The sequence below is a fragment of the Ursus americanus genome, chromosome 13 (genome assembly GCF_024610735.1).
Source record: "Ursus americanus isolate L20-20 chromosome 13, mUrsAme1.1.p, whole genome shotgun sequence".
Classification (NCBI taxonomy): domain Eukaryota; kingdom Metazoa; phylum Chordata; class Mammalia; order Carnivora; family Ursidae; genus Ursus; species Ursus americanus.
In genome coordinates, this window is record NC_142139.1 from 12,647,688 (window position 1) to 12,660,896 (window position 13,209).

Below are 13,209 nucleotides of genomic sequence, written 5' to 3' on the forward strand. Positions count from 1 at the left end.
TTGTTGGAACTTTCTTGATAGTACTAGATCTCCAAAATCATTGTCACTTATAACTTCCTAAGAACTAACTAGTATTCAGTTCTCATTCTCAGAGAAGACCCAGTTGTTCATCATACTCAAAAGTTCTGTTTCCCTAAATGGGATCAGTCTCTAATGGATGCCAGTGACAGGAGGCTGTTCCTCATCCCTTTGGGATAATTCAGAGCCTAGGCAGCAGCCCAGTGTTCAATGCTCTGTACTTAGAAATTGACATAATGTCAATGCAACATCCCTAAGAACAAGGAGAGCCTAGGAAGATAATTAACTGCACATCTTTATTTTTAAGCCAGCAACAGTTTTCAGACTGGTTCTCCATTTTAACTGAATGTCTCTAAGGAGCAAAATCCTTATCAAACTTAAGCTAACCCTTCAAGTCACTAACATATCATCATATGTGCAATACTCAGCTCCATATTCAACAGTTTATATTTTTATTGTTGATGAGCCTGAAACACAGTTGTATTTAAAGTCATCAGTGATGAATCAACTTCTGATTTGTAAATGAATAAAAATCAGGGTAATATAGTATTTTTTTAAAGAAACAATCCAAGAATTTGCCACTAGTTTCATCTTAAACAGTCTTTCACTCAGAGATGCTTAGATATATTTAATCATTTATCACGATAAAACTATTTTTATGAGTCTCCAAATCACAGAAGAGGCAAAATAATCATTTTAAAATGCTTGTTTACAAATGCTAATTTCCTATCCTACACTCGCAGATTTTGACTTGGTAGATCTAGGGAGGGCCCAGGAATGTCTATGTCTAATATGCTCTCCTAGGTGATTCTCATGCAGTTGATAAGCATTCACGTTTGGGGAAATACTGATTTAAATAAACTGTATTCAATATTATTGCAAAATACAAAGACATGGGTCCTATTATCTTTCTCTGTAGAGAAAATGATTTTACATGAAAATATTTAGTTCTACCTATATAAGCAAATATATAACGAAAAGAGATCATAATAGAATTAGAATTAATAGTTTTTGTGACTGCCTTTAAGACTGGAAGACTGATTTGTGACTGGAAGAATTCTTATTTTCACTTATTTTTTAGCCATACCATGTAGCAAGACTGTGTGACAATATTTTAGCAAATGTGTATACATGTGAAACTTCTTATGGAGATAGAGTAGATTCTACATGAAGGCATAAGAAGCAGAGATGTGAGGAAATGATTCTAACAATGGATGGCTTCGTTCAAGCTAGTAAGAAGACAATGGATAATTGGGCATGGTGCATGGCTTCTGTGATCTTTCAGGAACCTGAATATCAGGTCGCTCAGAAGAAAGACTCCAGAGGCAAAGAGGTTCCTGAGCAGGAGGTTTAAGAACAAAGACAGAGGGGGCGCCTGGGTGGCACAGCGGTTAAGCGTCTGCCTTCGGCTCAGGGCGTGATCCCAGCGTTATGGGATCGAGCCCCACATCAGACTCCTCTGCTATGAGCCTGCTTCTTCCTCTCCCACTCCCCCTGCTTGTGTTCCCTCTCTCGCTGGCTGTCTCTATCTCTGTCGAATAAATAAATAAAATCTTTAAAAAAAAAAAAAAAAAAAAAGAACAAAGACAGAGGAGTAGTATTTTGGGGGAGGGGAAGAGTAGAGAGGAAAGAAGGACCAGACTGAGGCTGGGGGAGGGAGAGGGGGAGGATGAGAGGAGTATGGGATATATTCCTCTAAGTGTAATTGAATGTGCTTATAATGCAATATCAAAGAAATCACAAAGGTTTGTCTTGAATTAAAGGTGGGATAGAGTTATCCTATCAGAAGATTTAAAAAACTGTTAACAAGGGCAATATTTTTTGAATGGAGAAAAGAAATTTTATGTTAGGAAGCTCTAAACATTTGTCTTTAAGAAACTCCAATTAATGTGAGCTAGGTTTGTTTGCTTGTTTTGTCCAAAATGAAATAAATTTTCATTGTTTTCAAATATGTAAAAATAATGCATGCACTTTGTTTTTTTATATGCCCTTTGTAATAAACAATCAAATTATGTAGAAAACTACAAAGAAGAAAGAAAAGGAAGAAAAAAAAAAAAAAACTCCCTGAAGTCCCACTACAAAGTGGATTTTCTCATTCTTTAGTGTTTGAAAATCTGATGAATAAGAATTTTATTTCATTAATTTTTATATTTTTGTAATTGCAACAGAGGGTTAAGATGATCACGTATGTTTATGGCCCATTTCTATTTTTCTTTGAGAATTTCCCTTTGTCCATTTTTGCATTGGGATGTTAACTGTCTTATTATTGATCTATACAGTATTGTTTTTTCACAAAGAAAAAGACATGTGCCAGTTGGAGGTGATGGTCTCTGTACTTTATTGCCCCTAATTTAACATGTCAGAAATTTTCATTCATTCATGTAGCTAAAGTGAGGATTTAGTTTCCTTACACTTATAGTCTCTCTGGTCAGTTAACATTTTCCCTTTTATTTCACTTTCCATAAATAGAACAGTAGGTTTCTAAGTTGATATATAGCCTTTCTGTATTGATATTCCCAGAAAACCTCATGAAAATTATCATAATTAAATTTAAAGAAACTTGGGCCTGGCTCAGCTGGTACAACAAGAGACTCCTGAGCTCAGGACCATGAGTTCGTGCCCCATATTGGGCATAGAGTTGGCCTTAGAAAAATAAAAATAAATAAAAATTTTAAAAATAAAAGAACCGCATTAATATCTAAAAGGGAGAATGCTTGTGCACCCTTTTTCAGAAGATACCAAGTCACAGTACCCCACGCACTGTTCCTGCAGTGACCAACTCCCTGACACGTAACCACTCAGAGCCTCATTGCCTCATGTAAAGATGGAAGTGGAAACAATGCACCACCTTGGTCAGAGAGCCATCGTGAGGATGCAGGGAACCTATGAATGTGGCAGCACTTTACAAATTATAAATTATTATTTCTGGGTTTAGTTTCTTTTTCTGAGATGAGAGAGTTTGATTTAATCATTTCTAAGGTTTCTTCCAGTTCAAACTATGCATGTCTTTAAAACATTACTAAGGGAAGCCCAGGACCAACTGATCTCAACAGAGTAACTGTATGATGAAATGGTGAGCAGAACACCCTTTTCTGAGACTTAGAATTCCATCTTCAGCGCACCTGGTATGCTTTGCCTGACAGCTCCAACAAAGAGCATGTTGTGAGAAGATGTGGTTGAGCTCTCTGACTTTAGCATCTCAGGTAAAGGATATTTCAAGACACTCTGGTTTCCCTGAATAACTTATTATCCATCTATTTAAAAATCTTATTAAAATATTAAAAAGATATTTATGTAATTATTCTCTACCATCTGCTATTGTAATACATCCCATAAGCTCACTTTTAGTTCAAAATAAATTTCCCAGCCCCTGGCTCTTACAAAATCTATGACCATTCTGTTGTAACCTCATCCATTTGTAGACCTCAATCATTCTCCTCCTGGCTTTCACATTTATACAGACTGGAAAGCTGTCTGTTATTTCATCCTTCTGATTATTTACTTTTCCTTGCAAGCTGCATAGCTGAACACAACTATCTGCTGAAAAGAACATGGGAGCTGAAGTCAGACAGATCAGCCTGAGTCCATGTCAGCTCTGCCCTCTCTACTGGAGCAACTCTGGTCAATCTTCTTAACCTCTCTCAACATCAGTTTCCATATTTGTAAAATGAGAACAATACCAACTTCACAGCATGTATGTCACCTGTAAGAATTACTGTGTCTGCCAAATACCTAATTCCAGGATGCCCTCAGTAAATTTAAGCAGTTAATATTATAAACATACCATGCACTGAGAGAGAATTCCAACATGAGTAAAATTAGTTCTTCTAAATAACGTAGAGGTATAAGATCAACTAGAAGAAAATGAGACCATTTTTTTTCATCCACTTGAAAAATATTAATAAGTGTCTACTATGTGCCAGGCATTCTGGCAGGAGCTGGTGATATAGTGGTGGCCCAGACAGACAAGTTCACGCTGGCATACATCTTACCTCTCTGATGAGAAGAAACACACAATAAACAAAAATGAATGCACAAATAAAATAACCTCGAGTAGAGATAAGAGAGCTATGAAAAAAACGAAATGTATTCAGTGAGATCACAAGAATGGTGGAAGGTGCTGGGGGTAGGCAGAGGGGAGTTCTGACTTGGAGACACTGGGTAGGGAAATCCTCTCTGATATAACATTTGAGCTGAGACTTGAAAGAAGAGACCAGCCTACCATGAATACAAAGGTCTAGGGTGAGAGAGTTCCACACAAAGGGACCCTATGGAACAGCTCAGTGTGGTTAAGGGAGAGAAAAGGAAGGCCACCCTGAGTGGAGCACAGTAGATGTGAAGGAGCCTAAGGTGAGATTAGTTCAGAAAGGCAAGCAGGGAGAGATGGCATGGGGTCCAGTAGGCCATGGAGAGGAGTTTGGAATTTATCTAATTTCAGAGACTAGCCATTGGAGATCTTTGGCAAGGTAGTGATAAGGTCTGATTTAGGTTAAAAAAATCATACTGGCTGTCATATGGAGAGGGGACTGTAGAAAAAATGGAAGGTGAGAACCCAGCTAGGTGGCCGTCATAGACCAGTTAAGTGATGATGGTAAGATAGATGGTGAAAAGATAGCAGGTTTGAGATATATTTTGGAGATATAGCTGAAAGAACTTGCTAATGAATGGTATGTGAGGTACTTCAAGAAATAGTAGAACCGAGGACAACTCTTAAGATGTGGCCTGTCACTGGCATATTCCCTGAGTTGGGGGACACAGAAAGGAGTATCCTGCTGTGGTGGTGACAGCATGCACTGTGGACATAGACTAAGATGACATCCCATCTTCATCACTTACCAGTCTTGGCCAAGTTACTTAGCCTCTGTGCCTCAGTTTCTTTTTATGTAAAATTAGAACGGTCATAGCAGCTACTTCATGGGTGTGCCCTAAGGATTCAATGATCAAACACATGTAAAGTATTTAGGACAGTGCCTGTCTCATAGTGTTACTTATTATTAAGGGGGAAAAAAGGCAAGAGTTCTCTTTTAGACCTGTTAGGTGCATGATGCCTTTTAGGTGTCCAAGTGGAGATAGGCAGGCAGTGGGTAATCAAGTCTAGAGTTCAGGGAGAAGTCAGGTGGAAAGATATAAATTGAAAAGTCATTAGCATATTGATGGTATTTAAAGCCCTAGCACTGGATGAAATCACCTAGGAAGAGACAGTAGAGAAGAGAATAAAAGACGACCAGCCCTGGGGCACTTCATCATTAAGGTTATAGCTGAGATATATTTAGGTGTCACAGAAATGGCTGAGACTCTGAATGAATTCTTTATCTATTCTTTATTTTTAGGGAATGTCCTCTTCCTAAATTAATTCATGAAAGTCTCATTTGAAGTTCTGGATCACAAACTGCCCTCCATTTTACATTTCACACATATGCTTTTCCATCAGATTAGAGACTCCTCATAGTAAGATTATGTGGCATTTTTAAATGTCCTTCACTGTCCCTACCACAGAGTAGTACACATAGGCTCTCTCAATAAATACCTGTTGGATTAATTATTTGAAGAAGTTATGATGAATAATATGAATCCAGGATAATAAATGAATCTATCTTCCAAGAGCCTGTCTTTATCACACAAGGAATAGATGTAAAGGGAAAAGATAACGAGGCTTGGACTTGAGCAAACATGTGCTCGACACTCGGGTCCACACAAGTTGTGAGAGCTGAACAAGTTGCTTAACCAACCTGAACCTCAGTCTTCTCATCTTTAAAACAGGGGTAATGATAATATCTACCTCGTGAAGTTTGAAGAAGTCTAAATGAGGTTGTGCCTGGCAGTCATTGGATATTTACATGTTGGTTCCCTTTTATCTCCTACAAATTATACTACATCTTATGGAAGATTTTTACACTTATGCGTCCATTATTCTCAGTACACATCACAATTATGTGCATATAAAATGCAGTTTATTTTTAAATGATATGTACAATGCAAGTAGTAGATTGTGTTATCTGTAGTTAGAAAAGTAGATTGAGTTATAAAAATGTGCAGTTTAGTTTTTCATAAATAGATTTACTTATTTCTAAATTAAAATGGCTGTATGACAAGATCTTTCACATGCAACAGGAGGGATTTGCTACATGTGAAGTAATTTGTTGCTCTTATACAGACTTAGCAAAATCCAGAGGCAAGGGCTGTTACGGTCTCATTATTTCCTGCCCCCCAGAGGATGAACTGTGTTAATTAAGGACATTTAAAGAAAGAAAATGCCTCTTTGCTGTATCCCCATTAAGCTACCATTTCTTTACTTACTGATGCTTGTTACAGTTTATTAACAGTGAATTATACCTCACAGTAAATTAACCCTTCTTTCTGCACCCAATTTGCCAGATATAATAGTTGCATGAAGTCACAAACCAGCTTATTGCCTTTGTAAGAATATAGACAGGAAACCATTTCCTGCAGTGTTCAGCCTCAGAATTTAACAGCTTTTGTGAATCTAGTACAAATGCTCATTTTCAAGCCAGAAGCAAACATATAAATCATGTGCAGCACGGTGTACCTGTCTTTAGAAAGCTGTTTACAGCCATGTATATTTATTAGTTTTCCATGGTTTCAAGCAATATGCCTTCTACTTTTTTCTTTTCCATGTACACACACAAATTCCTATCCCAGAGCTTCTCTGGTCCATTATAAAGCACAGCCTTTGGGGATGATTATTTTTCCCACCTGTACCCTTTTGCAGTTGCTTTAGATAAAACCTTAAATAAACTGGATCTTTTGTTGTCCATGCATGTGTACAATTTTCCTTTTGCCAAATGTTAAGAACTGTGAAGGGTCTGAGATTTCACCTCCACTTGCAAGCTAACAGGTCAGCCTGCCACAGTTTCACGGATTCTCACAAAATGCAGCTCATTACTCACAGCAAAAGCAGTAGCCAGAATGTCCACATTTGAGCTGGTTCTCCACGTGCCAGTTCCTGAAGGATGATGACAAGAGTTCCAGATGAGTGACATCTGTGCATGCACTGGATTGCATAACAAAGAGGAACCCTAATCTAAGGAAATGAATCTTTTATAATGGGTGGGAAGCTTGCATGACCTTTGCCCCGGAGGTAGACAATCTTTTTTATACTGCAAAGTAAGCAAACTTGCCCTTTGCTCTGAAGAGGACTGTCTCTGTTTTACAAGGTTGTTTGCTCTACAAACAACCTTGAAAAGACTACAAAGCAAAGACAGTCAGTGCTTCCTCTCACAAGACATGCAGGAATTCAAGAGTACTATGGAGAATTGTCTTCCAATACCACCACAGCTTTTCTTCATGGAATTCTGTTATAGCTCATTAATGCTTTCAACATAAGCTTTGAAAGGTAATACAGATTTAGTGCTATGAACGTGTAATCCCAAAATCACACAGTCCTCTTGCAAAGGAAACCCCATATGCCTTTTTTTAAAATACATTAAAATTCAGTTTTTAATTTCTGATCAATTTATTTAACCTCTGTGTGCCTCAGTTTCCTCATCTGTAAAAGAGATTAAATAATAGTCCTAATTCAGTGAGTAGTTGAATAGATTGAGATAACACAACGATGAGTTGTTGGGGCGCCTGGGTGGCTCAGTTGGTTAAGTGACCTACTCTTGGTTTCCGCTCAGCTTGTGATCTCTTGGGTCATAGTCTCATGGGCTGTGAGATAAAGCCCTGGTAGGGCTCCGTGCTCAGCGGGGAGTCTGCTTGGGTTTCTCTCCCTCTGCCTCTTCCCCAGCTCGTGCTCTCTCTCCCTCTCTCTCTCTCTTAAGTAAATAAATCTTTAAAGAAATAAATCTTTCTAAAAAAAATTCAGTAAGTCGTTCAATGGGTTAAATGAGCTTGTCCACCCTTAGCACAGAGCCTAGTAAACATTAAATGCCCATTGCTCAATAAATGTTTGCTTTAATTAGAATTGGCTATAAATATACTTTGATGAGAGGTACTTGAAACACCCACTTTACTAAAACCAACACTGTTGGACCCGATTTCAAATGTACCTTGGGAGTGCCGATTTGCTTTTTGTTGCTATGTAAGCATTCATTAGGTAAAAGTAAAGATAAAGGTAAAGAAATAACATTTTTAAAGACTTATTATGTGTTTTCAGTTATTTAATCTAGTGCTTCCATGTACTATTTTCAGTCATTCTCCATAGCATTCACATAAAGAAGGTGTCATTTTGCAAAAGAGTAGACGGAGACGCAGACATGACCCAAGGTTGTACAGCTTGTAAATGGAAGCGCAGGAGCCCAACCCTATCTGATTCTCTGCCTTTTAAATTTTGAACCATTCAATCTTACTTCTCTCAACTGTCCGTCCTTTGGGACAATGATACACACAATATGTTAGGTTTAAGGTGTACTTGTATCCCAAATGCCACTGTTTATACCAAAGCCTATTACCAGATCTGTAGGCTCAATTACGATGTTTTTCTCACTCTTTTGAATATATGATTCCTAGTTTTGGTGGCTTTCAAATCTCTCCCAGGAACCTTAATGACAGTATGACATCTTCGAGAAATGCAAGTATGAACACTTGTGTGGTATGTTGGCCTTTTCAAGAGCCATTTCATTTAACAAATTATAAAAGTAAATTATAGTAAGCCTACGATAATAACAAAACACTCATTCAGATAAATCATACAAACTCACTTTTAACTTTAGAAGATACACTCTTAATGCTACACTAAAACAATCAAAGGTGAGAACATGCCTTTTTTTACTTAGAGCCACAGGAATTTTCTTTCTTATCAACTCTGCACAGAAAATTGATTATACATTCTTTAAAGCAACTCATATAAAAATCAGTCTGGGGGAATAATGCTTGCTTCTGAACACTGGAATGAAGTTTGCTTAGATTTGCTACGGAATTAAGATTCTGTATTTTCTGAAAACTTTATTGGCAGGAGCAGACCATATCAAAAGTACTCTGAAATAATGCTTCCAGCTCACTCAGAAACTCATCACATCAAGAAAACTAAAAAAAAAAAAAAAAAAAAAGCCTAGTAGTAGAGGAGTTCAAACAGCAGTCCCAGAACTTCCTGGAGACATTTAGAATTCAAACATAGTTTTTAAACCGATATGAAAAGAAAAAAAAGTACTGATAGAAATTGTTCTGGTGCTGTAATTGAAAGTAACATGGAGTCTCTGAAAATAATAAATTGATATTATAGCATACGGGAAGCCAACGGACCAACATAGTCTGTAGAGTAATGGTGCGTGAAAAAGTGTTGCAATCTTTTGTTGATAACGTTGTTGAGTCCAGGCTCCTTGCTCGTGTTGATCACTCTTGGTTATTATTAACAATTTCATATATGCTCCACTCTTTGTTTTTTTATTTTTTTGTTTTTTGCTCTGACCCCTTTAAAATTTTTAGGGGGGAAAAAAACAACAGATATATAAGAATAGCTTCATGAGAAAACCAGAACACAAAGCCATGAAATGGAGACTTTCACTCTGTCAACCTGGTCAGTTTTCCCTAGGAATTCAATTACCATGTTGGCCTTTATCTGTTTCGCTGGGTATTTATTGAGAACACTGGCTGTTATGAACTACCACCTAGATACTTGGCCTTACTGTTACTTTGCATTTATCTGAAATCGGTTCAAGGATTTCAATAGAAATTTTTATTCCATTCCATACCTACCATTTGTAGGAAAGTGTCATTGTTTTACTTAAATGTGATAGGCACTTTATTTTCACAGAGACGTACTTCTCTCCTCCACTGTGTCGATTCCTAAAAGATTCTGTGACTTCCTCATACTTTCTCATACCCGTAACTCCTCTGTCCCTTTCACACAGGGTACTTAATATTCCAATTTATCATCTTGGAATCAAGTCTCATTCCTAGAACTTGTTTAAACTCTGGGCTGTTTTTAACTTACAAGTAGTTTTGGGGATTTCTCTTTGCATAGAGTTATGAAATAAGCACTAAGATTCAAATAATGTAGTAGGATCTTTTCAAAGTCTTCCTTTGATTCATTGACATGATCCTGAGATTCTCATGTGTGCATCTCCCTAGAAACCCTCATTTTAACTGTTTTTTTTTTCAGTACCCCTAACATCTTAAAACTTAGTCATTCAGACACCACCCACCCGCCCTCTGACACCTTCTTCCTGATTGAAAGAGGCATTTATGTCTATGAGTCACCTCCTGCCAGCTTCACAGAATTACATAAAAGCAATCTGCCAACCAGCTTGGCCTAAGGACAGAAAATCACACTTAGTGTCAACGTGAAAGTCATTCTTACTTGTGGAGAATCACAATAGAGCACTTTTAAGACCTTAACTCTCAGGATATCAAGCCTTAATCTACGGTCTCTACTGTAAATGAGTGAATTTATAAATGCTACAGTTTCATCAGTCTGGCCTAAACCTCTTGGCCTAATAATACTAAATCCATTTTAAATGCTTTAAATACTTTTTTTTTAATGTAAAAATGAAAGGTTAATTCATACCCATGAGAGATTACATATATATATTTAATACATACACATATATATGGATATACATATAAACACAAGATATATACAGAGACAGAGAGAGGGAGAATATAGATTAAGAAATAAATATAAAATGAGTAAGACACATTATCTTTCTACACTAATACAAAAATATTAGTGTGGGAAATATTTAAAAGGCATGGTTTGTGGCAGAAAGGTGGTTTTTTTATATACTAAAAAAAAAGAATTGAAAGACTTGTCTATATCAGATATCATCCTTGGAAAGTATATTAGTCAAGATATTTTTAGTTTTCTTGTTTCTAGACAAGACAGCTTAGACCATATGGAGATATGGGTTTAAATCCCCTATTCTGCCTCTTATTTACTGTGTGGATTTAAGCAAGTTACTTAACCTATCTAGGCTTTGGTTTCCTTAAATGTAAAGTAGCATTAATAGTTTAAGCCTTGCCTGTCTTGAGTTGTTGTAAGAATCAGATGAGATGATACGTGGAAGCTTTTTGTGAATTACAAGCAATAATACAAATGTTAAGTTATATAATTTTTGTCTCAAAATTAGAATTACAGGGGCGCCTGGGTGGCGCAGTCGTTAAGCGTCTGCCTTCGGCTCAGGGCGTGATCCCAGCATTCTGGCATCGAGCCCCATATCAGGCTCCTCCGCTAGGAGCCTGCTTCTTCCTCTCCCACTCCCCGTGCTTGTGTTCCCTCTCTCGCTGGCTGTCTCTCTATGTCAAATTAATAAATAAAATCTTTTTAAAAAAATTAGAATTACAGCTTTCTAGTATCCTCATCATTCTCTTGGTAGCACAAAATATAGTGCTCCATTAAAGCACTTGTACGTGCTTGGAGGGCCAGCTCACCATTTCTGTTAGAGCTTCTGCAGCTCTTGCCTTTCTTCAGGGATAACTTGGGACCCCTGAGTTGGCTGCTGTTGTGCAAGATCACTGGGAAGGCTGAGAAAGTCATAATTCTTTCTACCTGATAAAGAGAATCCTAGAAGGTCTTTGTATTCCATATTCCCTTCCTTTCTTACCACCAGTCTCCCATTCATACAGTCACAGATTCATGCAAGCATCACCTTGTCTTAATATCTCACTGGGAGGATTTCTCTCAGCCATGAATAATCCTAGTCGGTTCCAGTCTATCCTAGGATTTCAGTGCCATCTAATAGAATTGGAACTTTGGCTGCCAACCCAGGGCTTCTCCAGTGTTCATACTTGGCCTGTATCATTGAGGGGGTGGGGGGGAAGGTGGTGATAGGGGATTGTGTCTCTGAAAGGCATAAGTTATTGTCTTTCTGAGAAAGATGACTTTTTAAGGATTCTTTTCCAGTTTGCATACCAGGCTTTCTCTCTATGTTACAAAGGACAACACACAAAATATATGTACTTAAGGCCAAATACAGACTTATAACACTTCTCCCAAGAGACAATTCCAAGTTCTGAACCTGGATTTTACTGCAGGGCAGGCTGACCTTAGCAGTTCTCTACTAGGATAGGATTCCCCAAGTAGAATCTGTGGGATGTTGTTAGACACACTGGACTATGGGATGTTTTCAGGTACTGGGAAACTCACCAAACTAGGGATGGTAGAGAATTATAATGTTACATAATTTTTTTTTTCTTTCTTTGGTTTCAGTTCCCATCCTTGTTCAGAGTGAAACTGAAAATAAGCAGAACAGTTGGCAAAAACCTTAGTCACCACTTGGATTTTCTGTGAAAGTACCAGTCAAATAACAGAAATGATAGACATCTACGTTAAGCCCCAGTGGTATCCAGTTTAAAAAAGATTAAGAATCAAAATAATGGCAATGAGGGAATTGAGAATAATATTGTAAGCCATTCTTTATCAAAATAATCACTATTCAGAATCTGATGAAAGCTGATGTTTAAGGTTATCAGCAGTTACTAAAACCATGGTCACAATAGAATATGAGTTTTTCCCTGTGTTGATCTTAAGAGTAATTGAGAATAACAAGCAAGCTAACACAGCATACAAATAAATGTGAAACTCAAAAGTATCAAAAACGTGCATTGTTCTCCGCGAACTCAAAATTAGGAGAAGTCAGGGTTTGACTGGCTGCCCGTTGTGCCTCCTCACAGCGCCAGGCTGCCTGAAGAAAGAACACTTCAACTCTCAGTCTCCTCAGTGCCTTTACAGTGTCTCTTGGAATGTTAATTTTACACAATCCATCCTAACAAGCTTCTAAAACAAAGACATGGCAATTTGGTTTTGGTCAATTTTGTATAGCTTTATTAATCTCTGAAATGTTTGCATTCAAGTTAACTTTGCAAAACCCACTTTAAAAACCCACGGTGCATGTTTTCAAACACAGTAATAAATATCAAACTGGGTAGTAACTTCCTTGACACTTCAGTTGTATCTTCGTTGAGAAGTTTTAGGTAGGAAGTCACAGCCTCCACGTCCAGGCTATGCGGGCTCTCTGCTAGCCAGTCGGCTCTGTTGTGACACTATTAGATGGCACATAAGACAAAGGGGGAGGATAGGGCTCTGTCCTCTGCTCAACTAAGGCAGTTATTTCCATAGGTTCAGGGAATAACAAGTGTAGCTCTTATTTGGAATGCATAATATTGGAAGGATTTGTGGGAAAAGAACATTTTTTCAAAGTTTTTAATCAGTCTTGCAGAAATAGGTCAAATAACTTGATGTGTAAGTCCTTTCTGCCTTAATAATGGGATATATGTGATATTTTTTAGTGATGG

At 37.6% G+C, this 13,209-nt stretch overlaps 1 protein-coding gene and 1 long non-coding RNA gene across 8 annotated transcripts in view; one reads left to right on the forward strand and one right to left on the reverse strand.

Annotated features, from left to right (window-relative positions):
* LOC123793334 (uncharacterized) overlaps positions 1–13,209 on the reverse strand; it is a 500,602-nt gene that overhangs the window by 326,863 nt on the left and 160,530 nt on the right. Inside the window, exon 3 of one of the 4 annotated variants that reach the window (XR_006779913.2) lies at positions 6,927–6,982. The exons of the other annotated variants lie outside the window; for them this stretch is intronic. This is a non-coding gene — a long non-coding RNA (uncharacterized LOC123793334). The remainder of the gene's footprint in view (positions 1–6,926; positions 6,983–13,209) is intronic. 4 annotated transcript variants of the gene reach the window in all.
* Positions 1–13,209, forward strand: part of LOC123793328 (bifunctional heparan sulfate N-deacetylase/N-sulfotransferase 3) — a 174,774-nt gene that overhangs the window by 26,353 nt on the left and 135,212 nt on the right. The window lies entirely within an intron of this gene.